The sequence below is a fragment of the Eumetopias jubatus genome, unplaced genomic scaffold (genome assembly GCF_037043125.1).
Source record: "Eumetopias jubatus isolate StellerSeaLion01/CBP00866 unplaced genomic scaffold, mEumJub1_p1.0 scaffold_3, whole genome shotgun sequence".
Lineage (NCBI taxonomy): Eukaryota > Metazoa > Chordata > Mammalia > Carnivora > Otariidae > Eumetopias > Eumetopias jubatus.
Window position 1 is genome coordinate 139365697 of NW_028274809.1, and position 18815 is coordinate 139384511.

At 46.3% G+C, this 18815-nt stretch overlaps 1 non-coding gene across 1 annotated transcript; it reads left to right on the top strand.

The window, feature by feature from the left end:
• The first annotated feature begins 9846 nt into the window (after positions 1-9846).
• Positions 9847-9918, top strand: TRNAE-UUC (transfer RNA glutamic acid (anticodon UUC)). Its single transcript has one exon. It is a non-coding gene; the product is annotated as a tRNA-Glu (tRNA).
• The last annotated feature ends 8897 nt before the right edge of the window (positions 9919-18815 follow it).

Sequence of the window (18815 nt, forward strand, 5' to 3'; positions counted from 1 at the left end):
ACTAAGGACCCATCAGAGAAAGCTGGATAGGCACACCCCCCACCCCCCAATCACATGGACGACCCACTTCCAGTTAGCCTGACTCCGGCTTCCCCATGCCAACAGCCTCCAATCAGGGCACTCTGCAGCCTTCCCTCTGTTTCACCATACAACTTAACCCACTCCTCTGCCTGCCTTTTAATCTCTGCCAAAATGCAAGTGACAGAGGCTGACCACCTTGCAAATAGCCTTTGCTTCTCTCATTGGATTGGTCTTCATTTATTTCCACAGGGGTACTGCTGCTGCTGGTTCGGGTTCATCTGCTGCACAGCTTCCCCCTTACATTTCTGTTTCTACTTGAACAAGCATCATTTGTCCTTTGCTTGGCATTTTGCCAAGAGAAATAATAGCAACAGATAGATTAACAGCAATGCCGATGGGAGTCTGCTTTTTGAGGGTCACTAGGAAATGCTGTTGAGTGTCTCCTTTTACATAGGGCGGCAAGAACATGGGCTCTAATGGAATCAGCGATGGGAGACAGTGCCGTTCTGATGTGGTCTGAATGGCTTTTTAATTTCCAAGGACCGCTAAGGGGGAATTCAACTCCTCTTGGATCAGTAATCAGTAGCTGACCTACCCTGCACTTAGTAGTACATCCCAGTCCTCTTTATAAAAGTTTTACCATCCTAAGAGTGGCTCCAAAGAAAGCTACTGTGGTTCAGTGGTGGCTAATGGTTGGGAAGTGTCTGTCAGCTGCATGGAAGTTAATTATATGTTCTACTGAATGCTGCCTCTGAAAATCACATTTGCTTCAAGATTTGGGGCAATACTGACTTAGCCTGCTTTCTAATTTGCTGAGTCTCAGCCATATATGCCTAATGGTAGTACAGGCAAATCATAATATAGAGACTGGAAGAAGAATTCCAATTTGTTCTTGAGTTTTCTTTTTATAACTTTAGTATGTGCATTGCTAAAAGCCCTAGTTCCAGCCTCCAGATGTTTGGGTTGAAGCTGCTTTTCTGTGCTTGGGAACAGTAAGCTAACAGGTAACACAGGTTCCGCGAATAGTGCAGTAAATATGACTATCTGAGAAGAAATCCTGACATCTACTTTCCTTACGCCCTATCGTCACATCACGTGTTTGACACGCTGTGGTTGCAGAGCCAACTACGAATATGGTGTGGACAAATCAAGTGGGAAGTAAGGCTCCATGTGGAAGCCTTCGCTTGCATGCGAAGCTTCCTCAAGTGCCTCAGCTTAACTTTTTGGCATTATCTTCTTTTGGACCTTCCCTTCCAGGCACACTGTCTGCACGCAAGTGCGTCTTGCATGTATTTGCTCCCAGGGTTTTGCTCCTGTTCCATTCTTCCCCGTTGTGCTCTCCCCACCACCTGTACCTGCCCAACGGTTTCTGAGTTGGGCTCAGGGGCGCCTGGGTGGCTCAGTTGGTTAAGCGGCTGCCTTCAGCTCAGGTCATGATCCCGGGGTCCTGAGATCAAGCCCCCCGTCCGGCTCCCTGCTCAGTGGGAAGCCTGCTTCTCCCTCCCCCTCTGCCTGCTGCTCTGCCTACTTGTGCTCTCTCTGTCAAATAAATAAAAAATAAATAAAAATCTAAAAAAAATAAAAATAAAGGCACAGCTCAGATTCCACGTACTTTTCGACATTTCTGTGATTGCCCTGACGAGAAATGATCTTTTCCCTCTTAATTCTCGTAGTGGTTATTGTCCGGACCACTCAGAGTGCCCTTCAATGCACTCTTGGTGTAACTGTCTTCATTCGTTCACTTGCTCAATAAGTTTTTACTGAATGCCCACTAAATTCTAAGTTTTGCTCAGAGCAGGGGATCTATCAGTGATCAAAACAGCAGAAGTGGGGCGCCTGGGTGGCTCAGTCAGTTAAGCGTCTGCCTTCAGCTCAGGTCATGATCCAAGGGTCCTGGGATTGAGCCCCGCATCCAGCCCAAGCCCTGCATCGGGCTCCCTGCTCAGCGGGAAGCCTGCTTCTCCCTCTCCCACTCCCCCTGCTTGTGTTCCCTCTCTCGCTGTCTCTTTCTCTGTGTCAAACAAATAAAATCTTAAAAAAAAAAAAAAAGAATTAAAAAACAAAACAAAACAGCAGAAGTGTTTGCACTCTGGTAGGAAAGGCAGACAATGAGCAAGATAAATAAATACATAAAATACATAGTGTATCAAGTGCCAGTAGGTGCTCATGAGAAAATGTAAAGCAGGAAAAGGCAGGTTACTGAAATTTGTGATAGGGAGGACAGAGAAAGTCTCACTGAGAAGATAATTTCTAACGGATTTGAGAGGGGTCAGGGGGCAAGTTATGAAGGTATTCCCCTGCTAGGGAAAGCTCTCTCCTCGCCACACAAGTGCAAAGGTCCTGAGGTGACAGCATACCTAGAGGATGTGAAGATGAAAGATGACAGGTGAGTGGTGTGGCTGGAGCCAAATGCACTTGGCCGAGGGGGGGCGGATAATTAATGGGAGGGGGTGGTTGCCATGTAGAGCCTTGTAGGTCATTGTCAGGATTTTGACTTCTATTCTTTGTGAGATGGGAAGCCATTGGAGGGTTTTAAAGAGAGAAGTGACATGACCTAATTTGTTTTAAAAGAAGCCCTCTCCCACTCCTCCTGCTTGTGTTCCCTCTCTCGCTGTGTCTGTCTCTGTCAAACAAAACAAAACGAAAAAGGTGTTAAGAAGCCCTTAGGGGTGCCTGGGTGGCTCAGTCGGTTAAGTGTCCGACTCTTGATTTCTCAGGGTCATGATCTCAGGGTCGTGAGATTGAGCCCTGCGTCGGGTTCTGCACCCAATGGTGTGTGCTGGAGATCCCCTCCACCTTCACCATGCTCTGTCTTTGGAATAAATAAATAAATCTTTAAAAGAAGCCCTCAGGGGCGCCTGGGTGGCTCAGCCTGTTAAGCGCACAACTCTTGATTTTTCAGGGTCACGGTCTCAGGGTTGTGAGATCGAGCTCTGCATCAGGTTCTGCACTCAATGGAGAGTGTGCTGGAGATCCCTTCCATCTCCATCGTGCTCTGTCTTTCGAATAAATAAATAAATCTTTAAAAGAAGCCCTCAGGCTGCAGGGTTGAGAACAGGCTGCAGGGATGGGGAGCTTGTGGGCTGAAGCCGGAGTGAGACTATTATGGTGGTCCAGGTGAGCGATGATGGGGACTTGGGCCAGAGGGATGGCGAGAGGTGATCAGATTCTGGATATATTTTTATGATAGAGCCAATAGGATTTCTCAAGGGATCAGATGGAGAAAAAGAGCAAGAGAATGGAATCAAGGGTGATTCCAGGATTTTTGGCCAGAGCAACTGGGAGGTTGTGGCTGCCATTAACAGAAACAGGGAAGAAGGTAGAAGGTTGGGGGGAGTGGGAGTGGTGGATGCTCACGAGCTCAGTTTTAAACATGTTAGGTTTGAAATGCTCCTTAGTCATCCATGAGCAGATGTCAAGTAGGTTGTGGTTTCAGAAGGACAAAATGTTTTATGCCTCATGAATCTTTGTGTCTAGGTTGTTGATTGCATGACTCAACTAATTAATCAACAGTGAACAATAATTCTGAATAGAGGTTTGGGGAAATTTCTCATCCTGGACTGCGAGAGAGGAAAAACATTAATTTGTTTTTGGATAATTGTGAAGGTGGTATGTCTGAAAATGGGAAGATGATGATGAGAGAGAAGGGACCAGGGGTATTGTCTCTGTGCCAATGTCAGCATCTATGAAGCCTTAGATCATGAAATGTTTATTTTCATTGGTTTAAGAAGAGCCCATAACATCTTTTCTCTCCCCTGAAGATGCCATCAGGCCTCAGGATGTATGTTGTCACTGTTGTTGAAGGCATTGTCATCATTATTATTATTGCCAATGCCAGCCCCCTATTCTATGCACTATGTATAATAGTAGAGTCAGTTTGATATTAAGAGTTCAGATTCTGGGGCGCCTGGGTGGCTCAGTCGGTTAAGTGTGTGCCTTCCACTTAGGTTGTGATCCTGGGGTCCTGGGATCGAGTTCCACATCGGGCTCCCTGATCAGCAGGGAGCCTGCTTCTCCCTCTGCCCCTGCCTCTCTCTCTCTCTCTCTCTCATGAATAAATAAATAAAATCATTAAAAAAAAAGAGTTTAGATTCTGGAATTCTTGAATTCTGCTTCTACTGTTTTTAAGTTGTAAAACTTTTAGCAAGTCACTTAGCCTTCCTGTGTTTCAGTTTTCTAATCTGTAAAATGGGAGTAATATTAGTACCTATCTCAGCGAGTCGTGAGAATTAAATTGTTAATATATTAAAGTGTTTAGAATGATCTGGCACATAGTGAATCCTATATGTGATAGCTATTGTTTTTATATCAAGCACCGTCAGATATATACTGGGCGCCATGACAAGCATTGAACTTGACATAATTCCTGGCTGTGGATCTACTGATGGTAATTGAGACAGATATCTCACATGGAAAGAAGAAAATGAGTTTAGAAAGCTCACTCAACTCAGAACTGCTGGTGGGAAGTTCAGAAATGAACCAGAAATAGTTTTAACCTCCCATCCACCTTGATTTCCACCTAGCACTTAAGTGGCAAAGTAAACTCATTGAAGGTCTCAGAGGGCCATAATTTTGATATTTGAGCAATTGCCACACGGAACAGGAAACTACAATGCTGGGCACATTTTCTAGATGCCAGGCCATGGAGTTGTGGACTCGTACCACTCTGGAGTGTGGGTCTCCAGAAAAATGAGAAAAGCTCTCTCTCGTCCCAGGGCTAGTCCCTGGTAGGAGGACACATCCAGGGGAGTATGAGGGCGGTCTGCCAAGGCTCTTCCTGTCTTCTGTGAGCAGAGCAGATGAAAGGAAGGTATTAGGAGAAAAAGAGAGTATCTGTGAGGTGGGGAAGGATATTAGCAGACAGCGATGTGGTTTCTTGGTCTATGCTGTAGTTGCTCAGATGTTGAAATTATGGTCCCCTTGAGCCCTTAGTCGCCTTGCCATTGACGTGCCACGTGAAAACCAAGACAATTCCTCTGGGACTCACTGATTCCCGAATGAGTAAATGAATCAAGTAAAAACCACTCCAACACTGACTGAGTATCAGGAAAGATAACCATGTTGTAGAGCTTATTTGTTCCTGACAGAAGAATAGTTTCTTCCTGTTATTTGTTGATTTGAGGAAAAAAGTAACCTTCATACGAGGGTCCCCAAAGAAACAAAGATATTTTAGGAGACCGATTCATTCAGTAAATGGTTCTATGTGCCAAGCACTGTGCTAGAAGCTGGGAATACGACAGAGTAGGAACCGGACTCTGCCATCGGGAGTGTATAGACCACCCCAGAGAGGGAAGCAGGGAGTTCGTCCAGCCTCATGATTTAATAGGGTGCATGCACAGAACAGCACCTAACCCACTTTCAGGAGTTCAAGGGTATCTGCCCTGAGTCATAGGATGAGTAGGAGTTGCTAGATTTGGGGTAGAGGTGAAGGGGCAGAGTTAAATAATTTAAACTAGCCCGGAGGAAACTCTGTCCTCCCAGGGGCCTCCTGAGCTCAGATCCAATTTTAGAAACTGAACCTAGCGTTAGGCCATGAAGATTAACTCACCCCAACTGGTCAGCAGGGGCAGGTGCTGTTACCCAAAAGAGCTTGGAGGTTAACTTCGTGCCATAGGCTGGGTCTGTGCTGGCCAGAGCTCTCCCTGGGAGAGCAGAATTTAATTGGTGCTTATTTTCAGTGCCCTTAGAAAGGGTGACTCCTGGGCCCACTGAAATAGAAACCATCCCAACTCCTAAATGACTGGCAGGCGGGGACCTGAATCGCACCCAGTGCTTTGGCTAATATAGATGCCCAGCAAGTACAATATGTTTGGGGCTTTTTCCCAGTATCAAATGAGGCGGCCTTAGATGCATGGGAACAAGAGTAGCTGTTCCTTGTGTCAACAAGGAGGCTTTTTTTGTGTGTGTGCAGAGCTAAAGAAATGCAGCTCACTTACTGGTCTGGCTAAACTTCAAAAATTTGTGTTGTGTTTTTTTTTTTTTCCTCCTCCCAGGAACATTATGTTCATGCTGGTGGTTAAAAGGGGGCAGCTTTCACATAGAAGTACAGCAGGAAGTATTTAAGTTGGTTAAAAGGAAGGACTATTTGGTGGAATGATTGAGTGCAGGACTGGGTTCCCAGGGGGATTATGGAGTCCAATTTTTATTCATGGACTTTCCTATTAAATAACTCAAATAATAAGGGTGGCAAGGCATTTTAGCCCATGTCACCACTTTTTAAAGGCCTGTGCTTTGGGATTCAGAGGAAACGGGAGTGACTTGTGACCAGGAGGACCCAAGGCATCTTCATGGGGGTGAGCTGGCCTTGGAGTTGGGGTCAGATGTGGAAAGAAGAGTGGGGAGGGCATTACACAGAGCGAAGGGATCAGGGCGGGAAAGCATGTGGGACAAGCGAGATGGAGCATAGAGGGTGATTTGGAATGTGGTCTCTGAAGAGGGGCACGGGAGGATAATATTACCAGGGTATGGGACGGCTGGATTATGGAAAGCATGGAAGGCTTGGCCAGGGAATTTAGATTTTTACCTGTCAATCTAAAATTGTCAGGAGGCAACAATTAAGCAAGAGTGTTTTATTTGGGATCAAAGAATTGCAATTCAGGGTACACAGACTTGAGTAATAACCCAAATTGTGTCCCACTAGGGGACAAAAATCGGGGATTTTTAAAGCAAAAATGCAATGCTTGTATGCATTGTTCTTAAAGAATTTTTGATTGGTGTTGGTGGCAGAAAGCTAGTCTTAATATAATTGGTTGCTAAGTCTATCACTAAACGAACTCTCTTATGGTAGCAAGTTTTGTGGGTGTTGGGGCTCAGCCCTTGGAATATTTGCAGTTTGGCTCGGTTCAAAAGTGTGTGGTTCCACCAATGAGGATGTGCATAAAGCCCATCTCCTTAATGGCCTCCTGGCTCCATTTTAAAACCCCTCGACGTAAGTGACCCCATTTCATTTCACTTTTCACATACTCAATAGGCAACTACAAGCCTTTTTTTTTTTTTTCTTTCTTTCAGGTTTTTGAGCAGGAAAGGGAAATGATGGACTTTTAGGGATCATCGTCTTGTAGAGACTTACAGTTTTAGGGAACTTACAGTTATGTCATTGTTTCTCAAACTCTAGTGGCATTAGAATCATTGCGGGGGCGGGAGGGGGGGGCTTGTTAAAATTCAGTCTCCCAGGCCCCCGCTCCCAGAAGTTCTCGTGTCGAAGTTCTGGGTGGGGTTGGGAATCTGCAGTTAAACTCTGCCACTGGTGATCCTGGGACCAGTGGTGAAAGACCCCCACTGGGAGAACACGGCTGGCCTCCCGGCTGGAACACTGTCTAAGGACCCCAAGCACGGAAGCCTCGGGTGAAGCCACGGAGAACCACTGAGAAAGAGAGTCAGCTCTAGAACACATTCAGGCCCAGAAAGCAGGAAGCCAACTTTTGACATAGCACCAGGCCGGTAGGAACTTTCACTTCTCCACTCTCTTGCCCTCCCTACACTCCGATCTTGGAGGGCCTGGGAGTCTCAAAAGGAAGAAGGCCAAAGAAAGTGAAATAAGAAGTGGATCACACCCTGTTCCCTTGACAAGTAGACCTTGGCCCAGTGTTCTGTGGGTAAATATTTAACCAGTGCACCACTGTTTTTTAAGCAGCACACCAGCTCCTGAGGTAAAAAGCCATGCCTTGCAGCATTTGCCTATTCCTGTGGTGGTAACACTGCCAGCGTGGCCATCCCAGGCTACAGACTGCCCATGTGATGTCACTGAACACAGAGTGGGAAGAAGCCCACCAGCGTTCCTAGCCTGAAATCATGCTCCAGCTGAGATGGAGGGGCAGAACTATTTAGAAATGAAGATTGATTTGTTGAAAAGCATATTGTCCTGCACTGCGCTTTATTAAAGTGCTCATAGGGCTTTCCATTACTGCCCAAGTTTTCACCCAGTGGCAGGGGGAGATTTCAGTTTGGGGACAGAAAGAGACAAAAATAAAATCGCATTTTGGTTATATCCTAAAGATGGTGCCTGTTCAATGTATGGGTTACACTGGGAACTTTTATCTTAAGAACTTGCAAGTTACTTTTTAAAAAGATTATCATTGGGGCCCCTGGGTGGCTCAGTCGGTTAAGCATCTGCCTTAGGCTAGGGTCATGATCTCGGGGTCCTGGGATGGAGCTCCACATCCGTCTGGCTCCCCACTGAGCGGGGAGTCTGCTTCTCCCTCTCCCTCTGCCCCTCTCCCTGCTCGTGCTCACTCTCTCACTCTCCAATAAATAAATTAGAAAAAAAATAAAAAGATTATCATCAAATGGAAATACAGAACTGAAAGGTACTTGAGAAATCATGGCCCTTAACTGAGAACCACAGGATGTATTCTGTAATTAATGAGGCTTGTTTTGGAGACTTTTCTTTAGTGTTCCCAGATGTCCCCAAAAGGAAGACAACTGTCTCACTGATTAAAAAACAAACCAATGAAACTGCTCAAAGATGCAAAGACAGTACAGGAAGAACCACCAAAGACTGGGATAAGACCTATCTCACAGGTATAATGTGAGGATTAAGTGAGCAGACATATTTGAATGTGTCTAATGCCCATATAGATTTGCAGTCAGTAGGTTCTAGTTTTATTCGGAGCTTCATGAAGTTCCAGTGATGTTGGGGTATCCCTCATTCCCTGTGAGGGAGCTTCATCTGGGTTAATAAATGCTAGGCAGAATAGTTTCTATTTCGGGTCTCTGGTCGCCCCTCCCCTCTTGCTGCTGAATGTCACAATTGAAGCCTTAGAGGGCCTCAGTTAGTTCGGGGGGGGGGGGGGGAAGCCAGGACCTGCACCGTTCCTTTGGCAAGTGGGGAGTGGGTTTTTCAATGCACTCCCAAGTGTCCGCCTTTTGTAAAAACAACTTCTGCGTAGCCTAAGTAAGCCACAACGAGGACACCAGAACCATAGCTCTCCCCACCCTGGCCATCCTGAATAACTGACTCTTTGTACTTGCCTAATCCAAACAGTAGATCGCTAAGGCATAAACTGCTCCCAATGAAATGTTCCTTCAACCCCAGGACGGGTTTGGAAACCACAAAGAATTTCCACCAACCAAGACTGCTTGCAGGAGGGGGCTCGCTCCAGGTTTATAAGCTACTTTTACAGACCACCATCGCCTACTTTGGGTGACATAGATCCTGCCTTTTGCCGTTGAGTCAACAGAACCTGGAATGCTGCGGGCTTCCAGGCAGCCCCCGTTCTCGTTTCTGGAGAAGAAAGAGAAACTTTCCCGGGCCGGGCGGGGTCGGGGGCGAGGGCCAGGCCCAGCGCGAGCCGCGCGGCGAGGCGACGCGGGGCGGCCGGCGGGCACAGCCGGGCCCCGGGGGTGCCGGCGCGCAGCTGGTGCCGACGCGGAGGCCCCGGCGGGGCGGAGGCCGGGCGCGGCGGGCTCCGAGCGGCTGCTCCGCGGCTGGGACACCCGCTCCAGGCTGGCCTCCGCTGTGGCGGCGTGAGACTCCCCACGGCACCGGTTTCTTCTTCCCGAGTCTAACCCTCAAACATCAGTCCTTTCGCACTCTGCGGGACTTCCTGTGCGGAATTAGGAACAATGACTCATCCAATCTACTCGGGTGGAGACGTGGTGTCTAGAACCAGGGGACTGGATGAGCTCAGAAAGGACGCGAGGGTGGAAAGATTCCGCGGCTCTTGGCAAGGAGCGGAGCAGGGCGAGGGCCCGGAAGGGGTTAAGGGCGCCACAGGATCCCCGCAGGCGCAGAAGCAGGTCTGACGCCGGAGGGCGGGGGAGGCGGTGGGCGGAGGCCTCTGAGAACGACTCAATTTACCGAGGCTTGCAGTAGTAGTCGTTGTCTCCCACATGGTCTAGCGGTTAGGATTCCTGGTTTTCACCCAGGCGGCCCGGGTTCGACTCCCGGTGTGGGAACACCAAAACTTTTAGGAAAAAGAAAAGCCAATTCAGGCCGTCCTCGGCTTCTTAACCAGAAGGCTGGTGTTTTTAGAAAAACCTATAACCCAATTTCAGAGCGGCAGGGAATCTTGGCCCTGAAGAAAATCCGGGCCTCCCTCCCCAAAGCAGGCACCGCTGGCGGAAGCAGGCGGAAAAGCAGTAGCTACGACAGTGAGCAAGTTAGCTTTTCGCAATAGGGGATTGAATCCGAGTGAAGAAGGCGGGTCCGGTGCTAAAATACATGTTCGGCTGGTACTACTGCTGTAATTGCTCCTTGTTCTGTGGCTATGGAGCGGGTGACTGAACAGTGCCCTTCTTTGAAAGAAAAAGAAAAGACGCATGTGGGGACATTATAAGGCTTTTAAGTTGCCTAAAGCCATTTTATTGAGGACAGCAAGATTGCCAGAAAAGACGTATTATTAAGGGCAGAGTAGCTCCGCGTCCGGTCTGTGGGGTCAGCCGTCGGGAGAGCTCACTAAACTCGTTTTGTGGGGAAGGGGAGGGAAGAAGGGAAACGTCGATTATTGTAACTATCGAGGAGCGAGGCAAGGGCAGAGAACACCACATCCTTCTCCAGCCCTAACATGTATTTGACACATTCTGTTTTTAAAACTTCTAGAACTCATGATAGGCTGAACCAGAATTAGGAATTTTAGCGTCGATGTGTCACAAGACGGCTTTCAACTGTTACCCCAAGAAGTGTTTCCTCGGCTGTAATCGTTTATCTTGCTTATAGCTCCAAACATTTGCCATTAAGAAAATCCTCAAGGCGTTCAGAAGCCACACTCCTTTCCCACTGACTGGTGTTGAATTTTTGGAAGCTTCCCCTGTTCCCAGACTGCCACCAACACTAAGACATGACCGTGAAAAAGACTTGGTGTCCCTGTGACTTTGAAATTTGCTCTCCTTTAAAAGTCCTTTGGGATTCTAAGGGTCACAAAACCAAATGTCATCCTTCATGAGAAAATTACTCAGCGGAAAATATACATTTATCCAAAATTCCTAATAAAGGGCTTGGAGGAGAAATTTATCATCCGCCGATATTCTGCATTTATGGAATCAAGTAGGACAGAACTGATAAGAAGATAAAAAGCTCAATCATCATAATAATGGGTAATATTTATTGAGCACTTGCTATGAAGCAGGCTAAATGCTTTACGTACCTTTTTCAATTTAATCCTTATTTTGTTATTAGATAATATTATTATGCCTCTATCAGCCAGGGGCCCAGTAGGAAACTGATGACAGAGTCTTAGCAGAGAATTTAATAAAGGGACTATTGCAGGTTTATTTAGAGTTTAGGGAAACAAAGAATAATGCAGTCAGTCCTGGGGCTCCTGGGTCTAAATGGAGAAGGGGAGGGAGGGTCGCTGATGGAGCGGGCTGCCAGTGAGGAGTTGTGGGTTTTTTTGTTTATTTGTTTCTTTCAAAATTTGCTTTTATCTAGCAGGTGAGTTCTATTCACATGAAGGCTGTCAAATGTACTCAACCTATGAATAATTCATTTTCATAAAATAGATTTTGGGGCTCACGGATTTGACAAAAGCTTTCTTTAGATGCCTATGATACTTGAGGCTCAGAGCATAGTAGATATTTCTAAAGACATGCTTAATAAAATGAAAGAGTTTAACTTTTGGGGGAAATGGTTGAGTTATATTCGGCATTCTCATAGCCTTGCATTTTTGCAAAACATTTTGCCATAATTTTTATTAATCATTCTCATAATCAGTCTTTAGATTCAATGACTATTTGAGCTGCAAAGATACTTAGCAGTTATTTAATTGAGCCCCTCATTTTAGTCATGAAGTCATGGGTCTGGGATTTTATTCCTCTGATTCCTTGGTATTGGACTTTCGATTTACCCAAAAAAATGAAGTCTCTCTGCATGGTGCCCTGGCCAGATACCACTCTGTCCAAATCCTGGCTTCAGGGAAGGGGCTTGGGTACAGAAAACATGAATTTTAAAATTTTGTTGTATCTGGCTTTTGGTCAGTGTTCACCGAATAGCTACATGAACATAGTCATAACAAATTTTGAGTTTTTTTTTTTTAATTCACCATATAAACATTTCTAGACAGTGAGGATCTTTATTTGGGATATTTGAACTAGTCACAGGTTCTCGATATGCTTCCATTTTTGCATGTGGTCATAAAGTCTGAGAGAGTGTGCATGAAGATTGCTGTATGCTCATCCACGTGTGTATTTATAGTCCTAGAGATTTGTAAGTATGTTCCCTCAGAGATATAGGCTGCATGCAAAAAGTATCTTAAATAATCACAACATTAAAACTTCATATTAATACAGGAAAGGGACGGCAAATACAAAATTTAATTCACCCACATTGTAAAGCTGAATAACTTGGAAAAACACTGAATACTTGGAAAATCACTGGAACAAATAATCAAAAAATCAATTTGCAAACACCTAGAAGACCACAGGGTCCTGGGTAATCATGGCACATAGCTTTGTGAAAAACAAAGCTTATCGGATAAATCTCATTTCCTTCTGTCACAGAGTGACAGGCACAGTGGATGGGGGGAGCGGTCAAGATAACGTATCCCGATTTAAGAAACCCTAGGATTTTGCCCTTTGTTGTGTACTGGTGAAGAAGACGTAGCCTATTGCTGTCTGGCAAGGACACATCAAACCGAAGTTCAAGGCTGGGCTTCCCCCAGATGGTCAACTTACACTCTGTGCAAAAATGACCTCGTCTTTTCCCAAGCCTCTGCTTGATTCCTTCAAGCGTCATTCAGGTGGTGTTGATGCAAATTACTTCATCGGTTCCTCAGTTTCCTGGACTCTAGAAGGGGGGTAATAGGGACCCGCGTCATGGTGTTGTGGAGGTGCGATCTGAAAGTGCACGCAAAGGGCTTGGCCCAGGGCGGGGCCAGTGGCCACCGGTGGCCCTCACCCTTAGTGCGAGCATCACCGTGGTTATCACGTCTGCTTCCTCTTTCTCCTCTACTTCCTATCACAACGTTACATCTGATCATTTCTACCTTTTCAGTGGTGCCCACGTATGTTGGCATTGATTTCCCCTGCTGCTGGGTCAGATCGTCTTGCTCCGTGGACTGGTCGGAATAGGCACCGAACTGGTTTCTCTGTCCCCAACTCACCCATCTCTTCATCTCACATTCCTTTGCTTGTCACATAGCTTAGAGCTGAGCACGCTGCTGCCCTGGGCCTACACCTGTGGGGCTTCGCCTACTGTGAGCTCCCAACCCACCTTTGCAGCCTAATTGCTACCTCTTCCCTCTGTGCATCACAGATTCCTGTTAATTTCTCCCTGGGTCCTGTATCTGCCTTCACTCCGTGTTTCCTCTGTGAAATGCTCTTGTGCCCTTTCTCTAAATTAATCTGTGTCTTGCGCATCCTTTAAGGCTTACTTCAAATGTCATGTCCTTCTCAGAGCTTCCCCTACCTTTCCTCCCACTGGAACCTCTTCTGATTCCCCTTAGTGTCCTGTGTACCCGCCTTCTGATACATATTCCTCTCTAACTTCGAGTCTTACCTTAGATGTCCTTTCCTCCAAAGGTCTGCCTTCCCCACTGACAGGTGACATGCTTGGCTCTGCACGTTTCTCTCTCATTGCATTCCCCACACCTGCCATGGCGCCCCAAGATTATGTGTTCCAAAGCCAGTGCCTTGCACACAGTAAATACTTAATAAATGTGTGTTGAGGGAAGGTGTGAGCTGGACAAGGACTGTATTGTCCTGAGGAACACCTTAGACTCCAAGTTACAGAAAGTCACTGGAACTAGGTAGGGCCCAAGGGAATCATTAGCTTATGTAACCGAACTGTGGGAAGTGGGGGTAGTAGGATTGGCCTCAAGAACCACCAGCCCGGTGTTCTCTCTCTCTCTCTCTCTCTCTCTCTCTGTCAGATTTATTCTCATCTCTCACGGGCCAGCTGCTTCCACACGGCAAGGGATCTGGGCCCTGCCAGCTCCATGTTCATTCCGCACAGCTTCCCCAGCCAAGACGGAAGGCCTTTCTTAGTTTCTGTTGGAAAGTGCTGGGGAGGAATTCGGCCTCACCTGGGGCCCATGCCCTCCTGATGGTTGATGCGCATGGGGTGTTGTGGTTGGCAGCCCTCGTCAGAATCCCACGGTGGAGAGGAAGGAGGAACAGGGATTCGAAGTAAGCCAGATAAATTAAATAGTGATGATGGTCGCACCGTTTTGTGAATGTACGAGAAACCTCTCAGTTGTGAAAGACTGAATTTTATGGTATGTGAGTTATATCCCAATAAAAAAATAATAATGAAAAGGTAAGCCAGAAATAAAATCTTGCTGAAAAAATAAACATTTTTATATTCCCTTTATTCGAGCCATTCATTTATTCAGCCAACATATATAGTGTGCCTATGATGTGCCCGCACTGATCTAGATTGACAGTTTAGTTGGGGAATCACACACACACATCAGCTAAGAAACTTGGATTTCATTCTCAGTGTGATGGGAAACCTCTGGAGGGTTAAGCATGGAGACAGTTCCACCCCAGGATGAGACTCCCTGGATTCGAGGGCCTTTGAGAATCTTCTGGCCTGGCCCTCTGCTTGTGGTCGGCACTAACCACACTTTTGTAGGAAGAGGAGACTGTTTTGGCAGGTCTCGTGAGATGGCTTCATAACCTCATTTTCAGAATTTGGCAACTTTGTCATAAAATAAAGTTTCCTTTTGGGGTAACCTAGATCACTTTATACTTTGCTTTCAGCCCATTTGCCCAAAGTTAACCAAACTGCAGAGTTTGAAGGCACAGTTGCCAAGACTGCCCTCACTTTGGACACCAATTGCAAGTTTTGAGGGGCTTGCCAAAACCACCCTCAGGTTTGATGCTGTGCTAGAAGGACCCACAGAACTCATTGAAAGCTGTAGTACTCATGGTTATGGTTTATTACAGGTAAGGATGCAGAATGAAATCATTCAAAGGAAGAGATACAGAGGGCAGAGTCTGGGGGTGTTCCAAATGCCAAACGTCCATTGCCTTCTCTCTCCATGGAATCAGGATGCATTACCCTCCCAGTATTGGTATGTGACAATATGCATTGACTATTGCCCACCAGAGAAGCTCATCTTAGTTTTTATTGGGGCTTTATTATGTAGGCATGATTGATCGATCACCCATGTGGTTGAACTCAGTCTCTAGGTTGACTGATAACAAGCGACCCAGAGCCCTGACCCTAAGTCACATGGTCTTTCTGACATGGCCAGCTCGCCCCTAAAACTATCAGGTGTGTCCAACACCTGTCCTAAGGAAAGCTACTCTATCAGGTATGACATAGATTACTTCCCAGAGGCTGAGGGCAAAGGCCAGACCTCTTTCCGGGCAGTTTCAAATTCTTTACTATGCATCATTTTTTTTTTTTTCCTAATTTTCTCCTCATTAGATGTAGAGGAGAGAGGATTGGTTATTGCCACAAACTGCCAAAACATGGGTAAGTGCTCGGGACAGCAGCTCACCCTGGCTCTGGCCGCCCTCCCAGCTTCTCTCCAGACTTCCCAAGGGGAAGTTCCAAAAAGAGGGGTTTGGAGGGGCTGTGGGGGATAGCAGTCTTTCTCCGAGGCCCACGCTCTTTGGCTGGCTGCCTCACAGCCCTGGGCTCTGATTTTAAAATGGAAACAGTGGGCCCTTGGGGTGTGTTTGATGCTTCATCAGAACCCCAGGTTAGTTTGAGGAACGTCAGCTGCATTAGGATTTCCACTGGAAGCTCAAAAGCAAAAGTTACAGAATTGCATGTGGAAAATGGAGGCCTTATAAGGAATTTGTCCAGATCTGGCAGCATTTGAGAGTGGACCTGGGGAGCTCCCCCTGCCCCGTACTGCCACCCCCAGTGGGTCTTGGCTATGTTGGCTGACATCTGCAGGAGTCTGGGTGCATCACCTTCCACCCTGACCTTCTCACTGTGTATAAACTTAGCGAGTCTGTCTGCCAAAGGCAGTGACCCCCACCATTTATTTCTTGCCTCTTGGTGCTTTCTGGTCTAGTGCTGTTTTCCATTCTAAGCTCTAATATAGACAAATTGGAAGTGGGGGAATGGAGAGGAAGGTAGGAGATTTTGTAAGCATCAAATGTGTTCATTGAGTGGAGGTGGAGACGGTGAACCTGACAGTTATCAGAAGCCGGAGTAATTTTCCATAACCTGTGCTTGTTAATGTCCTGATTGGGGTTAATGGATTCAAGGGAGGCAGAGAGAGTGGCGCGAGGAGGGAAGGAAAGGAGGAATAATCAGGAGCTGGCAACAGCTCAGCGGTGGGGTGTGAAGGGAAGGGATGATTTGTTGACAACCCCAAGATGATAAGCATCCCCAGAGAGATAGAGAAGTGGGGCAGAGAGAATGAGATTTGTCTCCTCTGACAAATTCAAGGCCGGGACCTCTAAATGGAGCAACCTAAGAGCGCAGGCCATCGAGGGGGTTCCAGACACCTAGCAGACACCTAGGGGGCAACTGTCATTTTCAGGCAAATAGGAGACTGAGGGGTTTTCTTGCAGATGGGGGGGGGCAGGCTGTTGCAGGCGGCCGGTGGTAGGAAGGGAGGAGATGGAGGAGCGTGTGCATGGGAACGTGGCTGGGGTTCTGTTGCGTAGTTGTCCTGCCATGACAGACCTCTCAGGAGCACCAATGGTGCCCTGCACAGCTCCACGGGCCTCTGGTCCCATTGCAGCCAGCATAGATTTGATGTTTCGGATGATGATTTTCTGGCAAATGGCAGCAAAGTGTCTTGAGGGAGATGTGACTTTCCTAATTTGCACCAAGGTACTACATGAGCTGACAGAGGCTCTGGGGTCCTTGTTAGGTTATTTTTTATAAGTCTTGCAAATTTCCCCGTCCCTTCTGATCTTGCTACACTATGTGAGGAATCAGTCAAAGCCTCTGTGCCACTAATTATTTTGTAAGTTGGGCACGTTCGTGTTGGCACATAGCTTCTTGCACATGCTTTGTGTGTGATTGTGGGACACACAGGAAAGGTGAGTTGTGCAAATTTCACGCAATGCCGCTTAGCATATAACACACAGCAAGAGCCAAAAACATGGTTCTTCTTTTCACCTGGTAATTCTACTTCCAGAAATCAACTTCGAGGGAAGAATCAGAGAAGAGCAAAGAAATAGGTTTATGAACGAGGATAGATTTATGAGCAAGGATATTTTTCCTTACAGCATCGTCTATCATCAAAAATGTGGGAAACAATAAAATGATAAAAATAGGAGAATGAATGAACAAATGGTATATCCATATGATGGAATATTGTACAGCTGGTGTTATTTACAGTCAAGATTATTTTAGGATGCAGAAGAAAGCAGGATCCCAAACTGTAGTGTGGGTCCAACTTTGTATCCCATATTAATATGTTTATATAAGTAAACACACACACATAAAAACTGGAAAGAAATATACTAAAAAGTTAACAGTGGCTATTTCTGGATGGTAGAATTCCAAGTGATTTTGTCCTTTTATGCTTATTTTAACTTTCTAACTTCTTTGAAATGAGTATATATTGCTTTTATAGTCACAAACATTTTTCCCTGAAATATATCTATACATCTTGGGAGTCTATGTTGAGTGTTAGGAAAGGTCCTTTCTTGGGCTTTCAGCCCCCCCCCCGCCCCCCCAGCACAAGGAGAGTTCAGGGCTGTCCAACCTTCTGTCAGCCTTTACTTACTCTTCTTGCCTTCCAGACTCGGGGCTCCGGGCTGACCCCTTCAGTGGGCAGTGCAGGCAGTGAAGGGACAAGGCTCCAGGCCCCGCTACACCAGCCCCCCATGCCCTCCGCCAGGGTGGGGTGGGCAGTCCATCTTCTCATCCAGAAACAAAACCTGGATGCCCTAGGCCTCACACAGTAAATGCCCGGTGAGTCGTATGTGAGTCTTTGAGTAAACCAATTATCTGGTAACCCTTCACGAGAGGCTCTTCTCAAGAGTTTAAGGACTGTTTAAGCGCACAACTTGGATCTCGTTAGATTTTCTTCATCTGGTAACTTCCTCTTGTCAGGGCGCTGCCTTGCCTGCCTTATTGCTCTGTTGCAAATGAAAATCAAAGCCGTTTTTTTCCTTTTAAAATTATTTTCAGGTTGAGTTTTGATCCATTACCCCTTCGCTGGATGTGGAAGGCCCTGGGGAGATTTATCAAAATGAATTTCTATTTGAGTTCTTATCTGAGGGTTAGCAGAAACAACTGGTATTTTCACAAGCTGTAAAGAGTTCCATGTCAGGTGTTACAAATACGACAATAAAAAGGGAAAATAGAATTCATTCCCTATGAGGCTCCGCAATGATAAAAACATAATGAAAAACTTGGATATTTCAAGAGAGCTCTCTACCTTTTAAATTTGATCTTCTGATGACATGATATAAATATACCTCCATGCATATGCATATATACAGAGAAAGTCATTCTGATTCCAAGAAAGTTAGACCCCAAGGGTTCATAAATTTCCGGTCTCCTATCCAATTACTCCTTTGCTCAGGTGGTGTCCGCCACAGGGCCAAGAGACTTCTAGGAAAGGGAGACAGAGCAAGTAAGTCTACAGCTCTTCCCTCAGGTAAATTACGATTCAATTTGAAATGTTTTGCAACTTCTGGTGAGTCTATGTCAAAATAAAAAGTTTGAAGAAGGGTGCCTGGGTGGCTCAGTTGGTTAAGCATTTGCCTTCGGCTCAGGTCAGGATCCCAGGGTCCCTGCTCAGTGGGGGGGTGGGGGGGTGGGGGGGGTGGGGTCTGTTTCTCCCTATGCCCCTCGCCCTGCTCATACTCTCTCTCTCAAATAAATAAATAAATAAATCTTAAAAAAAGAACAGTTAAAAGAAGTGAGAAGGATAAACATAAGGAGCCAGGGGATTATGTAGATTTAACGCACTGATTGCAAGTCTGCCACC